The 13050-nt window shown below is 43.9% G+C and overlaps 1 protein-coding gene across 1 annotated transcript in view; it reads right to left on the minus strand.

Annotated features, from left to right (window-relative positions):
* Positions 1-3522: 3522 nt before the first annotated feature.
* The window catches only part of Crnkl1 (crooked neck pre-mRNA splicing factor 1), a 43256-nt gene continuing 33728 nt past the window's right edge, over positions 3523-13050 (minus strand). The window contains exons 15-16 of the mRNA XM_063282973.1: positions 3823-3940; positions 3523-3684 (exon numbers count right to left, since the gene is read on the minus strand). The gene's annotated coding sequence lies outside the window, so the exon portion shown is untranslated. The remainder of the gene's footprint in view (positions 3685-3822; positions 3941-13050) is intronic.

Here is a 13050-nt window from a genome sequence, read left to right on the forward strand (position 1 = left end):
GGTGGTGGTGGTGGTGGTGGTGGTGGTGGTGGTGGTGGTGGTGGTAGTTTTTAAAGAAAATTGTAGAACATGGGTCTCTCCCCTTTCTCTTTTGCTTGCCAATTTGATCTTGCTATGCTGTGTGCTCTCCACCATTGCCACAGAGCACTCCCAGCAGAGACCTAAAAACAATGGAACCCCTAAAACAGCAAGACAAAACAAGCCCTTTCTTTTCAGTATTTGCTGTAGTGACTGACGCTGATTAACCCACTTCACTAGAGTGCGGAAGGCCAACGACCCCATACCACATGCTTAGGACAGTGCCCAACACTCCGTATTTTGCCTGCTATATATCAGTTATTCTTACTATCTACTGCTTTGGTGTTTTCCCACTATGGTTTGTTTCTGTTTATCCATACATATTATCACCAGCTAAGTGAACTTCATTCACATCAAATAGTAGAAAGGCAGTGACTGACATTAAATGTCAAAGAGAATGTAGTAGAATGGTGGTGGTGGTGGTGTGTGTGTGTGTGTGTGTGTGTGTGTGTGTGTGTGTGTGTGTGAGAGAGAGAGAGAGAGAGAGAGAGAGAGAGAGAGAGACTCCTTTCCTACTAGCTAAGCATACCATCATGAGGTATTGTTAGAATTTTCCAGGAAAGGAAGAACAAATGGAGAAAAGAGGATGCAAAGACAAGTCTTGCTGATCTTTCATTCATGGCCAACATGAGATCCTGAGATGAGCCATCTCCACGCCCACAGCACTCTGAAATAGAACTCCCCGAAAGGAGTTAATAAAGAGCTAAAAATACTACCGGAATCAGGGTTATTGCAACCACTCCCCTTCTTTTAATTTCCTTTATTTATTCTATTCACGTATTTACTTAGATATTAACATACACATTTAAAGACATTCAACCTGCTGTTCTTAACTTAAACAAAACAAAACATAGGGAAGATGACGTGGTGGCCCTGTCTTGGGCTGGGATTTCCCAGCAGTCCAGCCTCCAGAACCTCCTCATCACTCCCTCCTCTGCACTCCCTCCTCTGCACTCACTCCTCATCACTCCCCTCATCACTCCCCTCCTCTGGACTCCCCTCCTCATCACTCCCCTCCTCTGCACTCCCTCCTCTGCACTCCCTCCTCATCACTCCCCTCATCACTCCCCTCCTCTGGACTCCCCTCCTCATCACTCCCCTCCTCTGCACCCCCTCCTCTGCACTCCCTCCTCTGCACTCCCTCCACTGCACTCCCCTCCTCTGCACTCCCCTCCACTGCACTCCCCTCCTCTGCACTCCCCTCCTCTGCACTCCCTCATCACTCCCCTCCTCTGCACTCCCTCATCACTCCCTCCTCTGCACCCCCTCCTCTGCACTCCCCTCCTCTGTACTCCCTCCTCTGCACTCCCCTCCTCTGTACTCCCTCCTCTGCACTCCCCTCCTCTGCACTCCCTCCACTGCACTCCCCTCCTCTGCACTCCCCTCCTCTGTACTCCCCTCCTCTGCACTCCCCTCCTCTGCACTCCCCTCCTCTGTACTCCCTCCTCTGCACTCCCCTCCTCTGCACTCCCTCCACTGCACTCCCCTCCTCTGCACTCCCCTCCTCTGCACTCCCTCCACTGCACTCCCCTCCTCTGCACTCCCTCCACTGCACTCCCCTCCTCTGCACTCCCCTCCTCTGTACTCCCCTCCTCTGCACTCCCCTCCTCTGTACTCCCTCCTCTGCACTCCCCTCCTCTGCACTCCCTCCACTGCACTCCCCTCCTCTGCACTCCCCTCCTCTGCACTCCCCTCCTCTGCACTCCCCTCCTCTGCACTCCCCTCCTCTGCACTCCCCTCCTCTGCACTCCCCTCCTCTGCACTCCCTCCTCTGCACTCCCCTCCTCTGCACTCCCCTCCTCTGCACTCCCCTCCTCTGCACTCCCCTCCTCTGTACTCCCTCCTCTACACTCCCCTCCTCTGCACTCCTCTCCTCTGCACTCTGTGGCTTGTGACAGTTTCTGTGGGACATTGCAGGGGTGGGAGGTGGGGGGGTTGTTGCCTCTGGCGCTGTTGGACCAAGTGTGAAGACCTCAGAGTAGGGCAATATATTTGTAAAGAACCAAAATAAATAATGCTACTCAAGAACCAATTAATTGTACAGAAAATAGAGCTCATGTTCAATATTTTCCAGCACCCAACATAACTTGTAAGGATTTGAGTGGAAGTGAAACCCATTCTACTGGAAATGAAGTTGGTTTTCTTAAGCCCACGGCTTGCTGAAATGTAAGTGGCCATTGGTACAAAGTGACAGTTGCATTATTTCTTTTGGGGGATGGCTGGGAGAAGTTCGATTTGACCTTGGCTCTCCTGCCTGAGGCTCCGTAGGATTTTGTGGAATTGGGAGCCAGATTGATTTCGTTTTTTATTTCAGTGCGATTCTCGGCCCTTCAGGAAGTAGTTACGCTATAGACTATTATGGAATCAGACCACAAGACTCAGCATTACTAATGAAACATTTAGAAAAACACAGTTGTATCTTTTAAGTATTTAAACAGAGTAACAGGTTTGAGCCTCCCTGATTTCAATCAAGAACCCTGTCTGTGAAATTCCAGATTTTCCTTCAGTTTCACTTTATGAGTTCTAGATGATGATGTTTTGTTGTTGTAAAAATATAAAAATAGGGGTTGGGGATTTAGTTCAGTGGTAGAGCGCTTGCCTAGCAAGCACAAGGCTCTGGGTTCGGTCCTCAGCGCTGGAAAAAAAAATATATATATGGTATGGGGTCTTTTACCTCACTGGGTCCGCACCACAGTGTCTCAAAATATCTGCTAGATATCCTTGTGGAAACACATCCTAACTCCTCCGCGGCCCAGACCAGTCGACCCACAATCTATTACACTTAAATCTACACATTAAAGAACACACAACACAATAACCTTAGATTCAATTGATAAGATATAATTGCCCACCTAAACATACAAAGCCCAGTACCATCCATTCCTTAAGAATGTTTGTAACAACCTGTAAAGGTACAGTATGGAATCTTAACGTCACCCGCCATATTGTCCTGCCATGCTTCTCTTTCCCTCCTGTCTCCTCTCCCATCTCTCCTCTCTCTTCTAGTCTCCTCCTCTTCCTTCAAACTTCTCTCCCGCCTATCCTTCCTTCTCCTCCAATGACAGGCCTCCTTCTATCCTATACCTGCCCCTCACCTATACTTTACAAATTCAATGGGGAAGTGGTTCTGGTGAAGTCACCTGATTCCTGAGTACTTGACTAGGCAGTTGTCCTTGGGGCAGTGGAATTAGCATCAAAATACAGATAACTTCAGGGTAAACCACAACAATGTTTTAACATGAACTCATCTTTGATTTGTTGATTTAGTTAAAATATATTATTCCTAGATTTAATATTCTTTCTTAGAGATCAGTATGATATGGGCTTCTCTATGAGATTGTCTGTCTACTACTCTGTCACTATTGTATTACTGCCATGTCCTTTGTGAAAAATAAAAACGTAACATATTCACACATACACACAAAGAAAAAAACATACAGTGTGTGATGTGGTCCATTTGTATTATTTCGTTTACCCAGACTCCATATTTGATGTAGCTGTGGAAGAATAGGCTTATTTGACGGATTGCAATTTCGGTTGATTTTCTTTTCTAACTTTCTCTCCTGGCCATTTACTGATGTGAAGGTGTATGCAGTTCACTATGAACTGAAAGAAAGAAAAGCAAATGTTACATTAAGCTGCTAACAGCACTTTAACCAACTGGAAGTAAATATATAAATCAACCAGCATCAATGCAAGAGGTTTTTCTGTCCCAACAGCCCACAGGTCAAACCCCCTACTCACTGGAAGTCTTCTGGGATTTCAAACCACTCTTGTGACTTGATGAATTAGAATCTACTTTTGGAAATAGTGGTATAGCATTTACCTCTCATGTACAAGGTCCTGGAGCCAATTCCCAGCACTGCAGAAAAAGGGAAGGGGGAAAAGCGGGAACAAAGAAACTGAGAATTTGTATTCTGCATTTTAACAAAACTCCTCACACGGCTTTATGTTCAATACAATATGGCTTGGTTGCAAAACACTGCAAAGCATATTTGGGACATAGGACTTGGTCAGCTGATTCAAATAAACAAATATGGTACTGTGCTACCCTACCCCTCAGTGAGAGGAGAGACAGATTGTGATGCCTACTAGAAATATGGCATACAATCTTGCTTAAAAAAAACCACATTTATTTCCTAAAAAAGGGTAAAAATGTGTATGTCAAAAGCAAGTGTTTACCTCATGGTAAACCATGATATTATTGCTTGTTAGGCAAATGAGTTCTCTGGACCTGGGGCAATGATTCTAAAAATGAGAAAGTGACAGTGAAAACAATGACTTTGCTGGAGGCTGTGTGTCAGGAGGGCCTGTGTCTGGGCTAGCTTTTTCTTTTTTTAAAAAAAATATTTATTTATTATGTAATTCTGTAGCTGTCTTTAGACACACCAGAAGAGGGCATCTGATCTCATTACAGGTGTTCTGTGAGCCACCATGTGGTCGCTGGGATTTGAACTCAGAACCTCTGGAAGAGCAGTCAGTGCTCTTAACCACTGAGCCATCTCTCCAGCCCCTAGGCTAGCTTCTTATAGATACATATGTGTATAGTGCATGCACATGTGTGTGTGTGTGTGTGTGTGTGTGTGTGTGTATGTGTGTGTGTGTGTGTAGTATGATCATGTAGTCCATCTAGTTAACTAGTCACACTGCCTACATGTGATGTGAGAAGTTTATGAGCCTTTTGGTTTCCTGAGGAGACAACTTTTAAAATTTATTTTATGTATATTAGTGCACGTTGCTGTCTTCAGACACACCAGAAGAGGGCATCAGATCCCATTACAGATGGTTGTGAGCCACCATGTGATTGTTGGGAAATGAACTCAGGACCTTGGGGAAAGTGGTCAGTGTTCTTTTCTGCTGAGCCATCTCTCCAGCCACACAACTTCTTTTTAAAGGCAGATTCCCCATGGGACTGTCTTAAATGAAGAATATATCTTAAAGTCAAATGTACTTTCTGCCAAAGAAGGAATTACAGAAACATCTTTGGAAAAGCAAGTTGTGAAAGGTTCTGCCTCTACTTCTCCAGAGAACAGACAGGGTTTCTTTGTGTTGCCCTGGTTGTCCAGGAACTTGCTCTGTAGACCAGGCTGGTTTCTTTCTTTCTTTTTTTTTTTTTTTTTTTGTTCTTTTTTTCGGAGCTGGGGACCCAACCCAGGGCCTTGTGCTTCCTAGGTAAGCGCTCTACCACCGAGCTAAATCCCCAGCCCAACCAGGCTGGTTTCTAACTCAGAGAGATCCACCTGCCTGACTAAGTCAGCTCAGTCAGTCAACAGAGTCTCGAGGAAGGGAGTGAGGATTGAAAAGAAAAGGACAATTAGACAAAATTATAACATGGCCCTCGCCAGTTCTGAAGCTGAACAGGTTTCTTTCCAGTCTGCTTTTATACCATTCTAGATACATACAAAGAATATGGGCAGTTCTAGGCCAAGGAACAAACAAGGCAATAAACAAAAATAGTCAAGGAACAGACAAGGCAACAAAGTCCAGTGGTAATCAGGGACTTATCAAGATGATCAAGATCTTGATTGAGCCTAGTTCCTTGTCCTGGCCCAATGTCAAATTCTTGCCAAATGTCTAGAAACGGACCCAAGAACTCTCCACACCTCCCAAGTGCTGGGATTAAAGGCCTACACCACCACTACTCAGCTGCTAATGGTATTTTTCATTCATGAGGTTTACCTCCTATTTTGGGGGATTTAAAAATAAAAACTGCATTTTTTTTATTAACTCAAACATTAGAAGGTTTTAATAGAAAGTCACAGTTCCCTGCTCTCCACTCAAACTCATTTCCAATGTCTCCTCCCACAACCCTCCTTCAGCTCCTTCGCCATAATTAGCTTCAATTTTTCTCAAAACCATGATCACACTGCACTTTGGACTTCCTTTAATGTGATTTTGGGACGAGGGATCCTGAGGGTAAAACCCAGGGCATACGCATGCTAGTCAAGCCTCTACTGTGAGTTAGGCTCTAGCCTGACATGAGTTTTTTGTTCCATTATGGATGGTAAAGATGTGAGCACCTCTTCCAAGGTGTCCTCTCCATGTGTTGCACGTGTCATTTTATTGAGGACTATGGGGTGTGACTGCTTGTGAGACTCTCCTCTGGGGTCAGGCTACTCCACCACCATGTCCAACAAAATTTGCCTAATCCTGCTGGGAGTGGGAGGAAGGATCAGTGGTCGGCATCCTGGGATTCAGACGGTTTCAGTTTCCATCTTTCAGAGGCCACACTTCCAATGGAGGGCCGGTGCCTCTTTGTCCGTCCTAGAATGCACACTGAGTGTCAGCAGTAGCCAGATTGGGGCAGGACACAGTTCCACATTTCCATGTGCAGCAGCCTGAGAAGTTATTTTCAGAAACCCTACTCATGCACCGCAGAAACGAATCTGAGCACAAGCCATTCATTGTGAAGGAGGCTTGGAGTTAATCGATTAACAGGTGTAAATATGATTCTTTGAGGGAGTTTCTTCACTCTCTCTGCTCCCAAATAACTGTAGGGCCTTTCTACCCTTGCTGTAGCACATTTTAGCTCCTGAATAAAGACAGAGACCTGGTAGTTTTATTAACCAGTAGCTGGGCAGATTCTGACCTAGTCTAACCCAACTATGCTGCTACTACCCGGCCACATGGTCCTTTACCTGCACCTGAGTCTTGGCCTGGCTTGCTCTGGTCTATGTGTGTCCTCTCATTGAGATCTCATGGTGAATCCTCTTGGTCACTCCAAGTGGTTTCCCTATACCTTCTTCTCCTGGTCTTTCTCTTCTCTCCAGTCTCCTTTGGGACCCCCTGACTGAGATTGGAAGTCCCACCCCCTCTCTTCTGCCCAAGTAACTGGCTGATTAGCTCTTTATTAACCAATCCAAGGTGATGGAAAACAATTTTTACATAACACTGAGGCTGGAGATGTTTGACCAGCCATCTTCAGGACTGCAGCCAGATGTCTCAGCAAGGAAAATAATCAACATCTGAAAACATGATGCACAAAACCATCCCCCAACAAACAGGTTTTAGGGGCTGAAGAGCTGGCTTGGCAGCTAAGAGCACTCACTGCTGTTACAGAGGACCCAGGTTCTATTCCCAGCCCCACTGTGGTGGCTTCCAGCCTCTCGTTGCTCCAGTTCTAGGGAGTACAATGCCCTTCTGACCTACTCAGGCACCTGCAGGTGTGTGGTGCATACGTGTATGCAGGTTCACGTATATACGAATAAATGAATAAGAAAATATATTAAGTCTTTTGTTTGAAGTGGGGAGGACAGCAGCTGGATGTCTCAGTGGTTAAAAGCCCTGGCTGCTCTTCTAGGGAGCCCAGGTTCAATTCTTAGTGCCCACACCGTGACTCACAGCCATCCATAAATTCAGTCCCAGAAGATCTGACACCTTAATGGCCTCTGAGGACACTGCATGCATGTGGGCCACAGATATACATGTAGGCAAAACACTAGTATATGTAAAATTAAAGAAAAAATGGGCAGGCAGGAGAGAGGTTTTGACGTAGATTTAAGCACTGAGCTTAAGACAGAGACAGGTGCTCAAGAAAGGGAGCTACGCATCCAAGTGTAGGTGTGGTTGTGGGTCTCCAAGAGAGTCAATCCTAAGGGTCATGGCAGTTACCACATTTATTATTTTGGCAGCCTCTTAAGTTACACATCAAAGCATTTTTTTAAGGAACATCATTTCCTCTTCCCTCTTCTTTTAAGAAATAAAAGGTGTTTCTCATTGCCATGGATAGGATTGCACTAAGGATACAATAAGACCGTGAGTCACACAAGTTGCACAAGGGGATTGTGACATCTTTTATTGTAAGTGAAGTTTATGATCTTGCTTGTGAGATTGCTGGAAAACTGTATGTTTACAGCTGGGGAGAGAAAGGCTATACTTGCTCATATATCTTAGGTCTTAAGAATGGTTCCTGCCTGTTGTAGTAGGATTTGCTGAAGGAGGTAGAGGCAGGAAAATCACAAGTTTGAGGCTAGACGGGAGCTACACATTTTTCCATGCACACGAGAGGCAGGCAGATCTCTGTGTTTGAGGACAGCCTGCCTAAAGAGTGAGTTCCTGGACATCCAGAGCCACACAGAGAAACTGCCTCAAAAAACAAAAACAAAACAAGCAAGCAAACCTGTTCATTGCATTTTAACATCCTTAACTAAGTGTCTGTCCAAAAGCACCGTCTCTACCTGACAACCTTTACAGCATAATGGTTAATCATGCTGGAATTTGTAACTCCAAGCTTGTGAGAGACTTCAACCAGATTCCAAGGCCAGAAGGCTCCTTTCCATTCCAATCTCCTTTTACCTTTTCTTGTCTTTCAGTTCTTCCTGACTTGGGCACATCCTTTGTCTCTCTAGGGAGTAAGGTTCTCACTTTCTCCCTGCACTCATACCTGCTGTGCCCAGTCCCAGGGCCCCCGTACTCTGCACAGGAAACGCAGAGCTTTTTTTCTTGTTGGCTTTTTCTCCTGCTCTGAACCATTGCTTTCTCCTGTCCAATAAGTCTTCTGGAATCCAAAAGTTTGTTGCCAATTCTCATTGGCTCTTGGCTTCTTATCCAACCTCTTTGCCGAAAGGGGCTAGGACCTTTCAAATTCCATTCTGATAAGCTATTTCTCTGACAGTAAAATCAGCCAATTCAACCCGTATTAGATTATATTAAATGCAAGTTTATTGAGAGGCTGCTCTGGGGCAAGTTCACTGGCTGCAAGGACCAAACCAGGGAAGTCACCATGGGGAGACAGAAGTGGGGGAAGGGGAAGAGAAAGAGAGAAAAGGGGATTCAAGCAGGGGTGGGTGGAGGAGCACAAAATGCCTGGATTATAGGATTATATAGGAAGGAGCCTCTTGGTCAAGAAAGAACAGGCTTGGGGACAGGATATGCCAGGTAGGGACTGAGAGAACCTAGAGGCCAGGTCTGCTTTGCTATGTAAAATATGCATATCAGTTCCTTGTCCCGGGGGTCTGAAACCGTGTGTGTGTGTGTGTGTGTGTGTGTGTGTGTGTGTGTGTGTGTGTGTGTGAAGCTAAGCATGCTGATATATGCCTTTGATCCCAGTACTCAACAGGCAGGAGCAAATGGATCTCTGTGAGGGAGAGGCTGGCTTGGTCTGTATAGGAAGTTCCAAGACAGCTAGAGCTTCATAGTAGAAAGACCCTATCTCAAACAACCCAAAAGTGTGAACTTCAGAGGGCAACTTGTAGGAACTGGTTCTCTCTACTATGTTTGGACCCAGGGATCAAACTGGGGCAGTCAGACTTAGAGATATGAGCGTTACTAGATAAGCCACCTAGGGTTTCTTTTATTTTTGCTACTTTCAGGGATTAAACCTAGGACTTTATGGATTCAGGCTCTTTACCACTAAGTCACATCTCCCAGTGGTTTTAAGCACTTAAAAGAAAAACAAAAATTGTTTTATTTTGATTTTAGTATGAAATAGTTGGGAGCAGACACATCTGGCCTTCTTGTTTAATTGGAAGCTGTAGTCAGATTTAATTTCAGTGGCGAATGCCTTTATACATTCTAGTTAACAAAACTGAAAAGAAATGGTTATGTTGACAGCCAGGGTCCAAGCTTCCTTCCCCAGTTATTATTTGATGAAACATAAAATTTTAATCAAAGATACCTACCCACGCAGGTGGTTTGTCACGCCTGGTGCCCAAGATGTATCACTACACAGATTTACTACTTTGTGCTTCCACAGAACCTGGAGACACGGAAGCGGGCATGGGACAGACGGCGCATGGAGACCTTGGCTTGTTTTAAATGTGGACTATTGCAAGATGGATGCGAATCTGGGTCATCACTGTTTACAGAGGCCACATGGTGTTTTGTTTCAATGAGGAGGAAAATGTTTTGTAATTAAATGTGGTTAAAAAAGCTTGTAGCTTTTTTTTTTTCCAACTAAGCAGCAAGAGGAATTACTCACTGTACAGGGATAAATCAAAAGCTCTGAGGCATTGCGAAGGCAAGGAAAATGTGTAGCCGGGATAGAAATTGCTTTCCCGGGTGTTAAAAATAAAATCTAATGCACTGAATGAAAATCAATAGAGCATGTCCTAGAACTGCAAACCCCTGTGGGGCGCTCAGGGAGTTTAATGTACTTTATGTTTTTAAGTAAATTCATTTAAATGGTGGCACAGATCTTAAAGTTCAGAGGCAATTTTTAGGGACTCAGATTTCTGTGAGTTTGAGAATCTCTTCAGTTTTACTTCATTTTAAGTTTATTTTTGTTTCTTTCTTTGAGACAGGGTCTGACTATGTGGTCTTGGCTGGCCTGAATTCACTGAGATCTACCTGCCTCTACCTCCTGAATGCCGGGATTAAAGGTGTGGACTACCACGCCTGTTGAATTTGTTTTTTGAGATCTGGTCTTGCATAACCTGGGATGGCCTCAAACTCCTTATGTGGCAGAGGAGGGGACCTGGAACAGATTGTTCTGCCTCCACTTCCCAAGTGCTGGAACAGTAGATGTTTACTACCACTCTCAAGTTTTCTTCAGTTTTTTTTTTTTTTTTAATTTATTTATTTCTAAGTACACTGTAGCTGTGTTCCGTCACACCGGAAGAGGGCATCGGATCTCATTACAGATGGTTGTGAGCCACCATGTGGTTGCTGGGATTTAAACTCAGGACCTCTGGAAGAGCAGCCAGTGCTCTTAACCACTGAGCCATCTCAGTAGCCTCCCCCTCCTCCCCCGAGTTATCTTTTAAATTAAGTCTTTCTCTATTCTCCTAAAGTAGGCAGAGAAGTATCTAGTCATCCAGATGTGACCTATTTCTGGGCGTCAGAATTTTGAGTCCCTGTTACTTTCTTGTTTGTACGTTTCCACAGGTCTATAATATGTTAATGTGCGTATAAACCCTTTTATTAAAATAAGATGGGCTTTAAAGTTTAAATAGACTTCAGATGTATTTTTAAAACCCAGAAGACAAGCACGTAAGCTTTTCCGTGGAGTGCAGTACGAGAGAGGTGGCTGGAAAGGCTGCCTTCTGCTAAAGGCTGTTCCCAAGGGAAGATTAGAGATATGCCAGTGCCGCTACAATAACTTTGCTAAGGTGTCTGTTGTTTTGTTTTGTTTTTTCTCTCTGACATTCTTCGTTCACAGTTTCAATTCTTAAATATACAAAGTATTTCAATTTCATCTCATTGGCTTTCCTTAACAGGCGCTTCTAAGGCACTGGAAAGGCAGCAGGTAAGGTTCTACACGCTAGACTCCAGTCCTCTGAACATTCCCGAGAGGGGATATTACGATGGAATTCCTTTGCGGGGTGGAGAGATGGTACCCTAGAGTGGAACAACTTATTTTGTAATGTAAATATCCTGTTGCTTAAGACGACCGTCTGTAAATGACTTTTCCGCTGCCACTGCCTAGCTTTATACTGGGCCCCTTCAGATGCTAACAGATCAAAGGTGCTGAGCAACAGGATTGGTAACAATGTCAAGGTTACATAGAGTCATGGGAGAGAAGGGAGGCCTGTGTGTTTTCTGTGCTTTCCTCTGTGTTACTGTAACCTGCCATGTGTTGTTATTGTCCTATAGCTAGCTACTGGGCAGTTCTTGTGACTCAAAATCAATCTATCTCTCTGTCTCTGTCTCTCGCTGAGACAGAGACTCACTATTCATTCACATCAGGGTGCTCTCCAGTCCTTCTGCCTTAATCTCCCAAGAGCTGGATTTCTTGTGTTAGCCACTATGCTAACCCACTCTCATGGGTTGCAAATGAATAGCCCACAGTATCTGGCATGGGTCAAATGCTGCTTCTGTATTAAACTCACATTGCTTTAAAAGCTAAACTAAACTAGACTTAAATTTTATTATAATTTAAAATATTTATAAACTTTACGGTTATAAACCAGAACCAGAAGGAAATTATGAATACCATCCAAACTTCACAACCAGCTCATTCAAATCAGCATTGGATCATGCCAGAAAAAAGTTGCAAAATATTTTGAAATGGCCTAATTTTTTAAAAAAAAGGAATAATGGACACCCTAAGTAGCAAACACTTCTAATTTTGACTTTTTATTATCTTCTTGTTTGTACAAATCTATGAGATGTAGAAAATTGATACCGTTTAAAGAGATTCTTGACCTAAAAGAATATGAATGTACCATGTCCTGTCCAATGGAGAAGTAAGAGAACACTGCCTTGTGGATGCTGACCGGCAATTTTGAGTACTTTGTTCATTTATTTACTCTCTTTTGTGGTTGTTGTTGTTGTTGCTGTTGTTGTTTGATACAGGGTCTTGCTATGTAGTGCAGGCTGGCCTGGAAGTCAACATTCTCCTTCATCTCTCTAAATCCTGGAATCATGTTTGAATATGTCTAGGGGATGTTTATATTTTACTTATAGTTTTCTTTGTATAATGATACATCTTTTCATGAAAAAAGCAACTTTGGTTACATTCACTGGCTTGAACCATTTTTATTCTTGAGAATTTCAAACACACATACAATGTATATACACCCATCTCTTCCCTTCAAATTCATATTCCTCCACATGTCCCTCCTCTCAATTTTGTGTTTGTTTTACCCACCTGAATTTTTAATTTTCCTTGAGTAGACTACCATATCTCTCTTACTGGTTAGTTCAGACTCCTTTTGACTTTGTCCATTTTTCCAATTTTATAAGCATCTCATAATCTCAACTTTCCTCGTGGAGTCAATCCCCATCTTTCTACCTTAGTAGAAGCACTTGAAACTGCCTGGGCTTGCCAACCCACATTTACACTTACTTATTGTATCTATTTCATCAGACTTAGAAACAAAGCTTGGAGCTGAGCCATTGGGACTACCTGCTCTTTCAATCATTTGCTTTCTTCCCTGTCACACCTGGCCCTCAGGCTTGGCCAAGGAATTCCCAAGACACCTATGGAGCAATTGGGCGTCAAAGGAGTTAGGGATGTGAGTCCCCTGGAATTTAGGCATCTTGATGAGTTCGATTGTTTTGAGCTCAGCAACATGCTCTCCAAGACCACCC

This window comes from Rattus norvegicus, chromosome 3, assembly GCF_036323735.1.
Source record: "Rattus norvegicus strain BN/NHsdMcwi chromosome 3, GRCr8, whole genome shotgun sequence".
Lineage (NCBI taxonomy): Eukaryota > Metazoa > Chordata > Mammalia > Rodentia > Muridae > Rattus > Rattus norvegicus.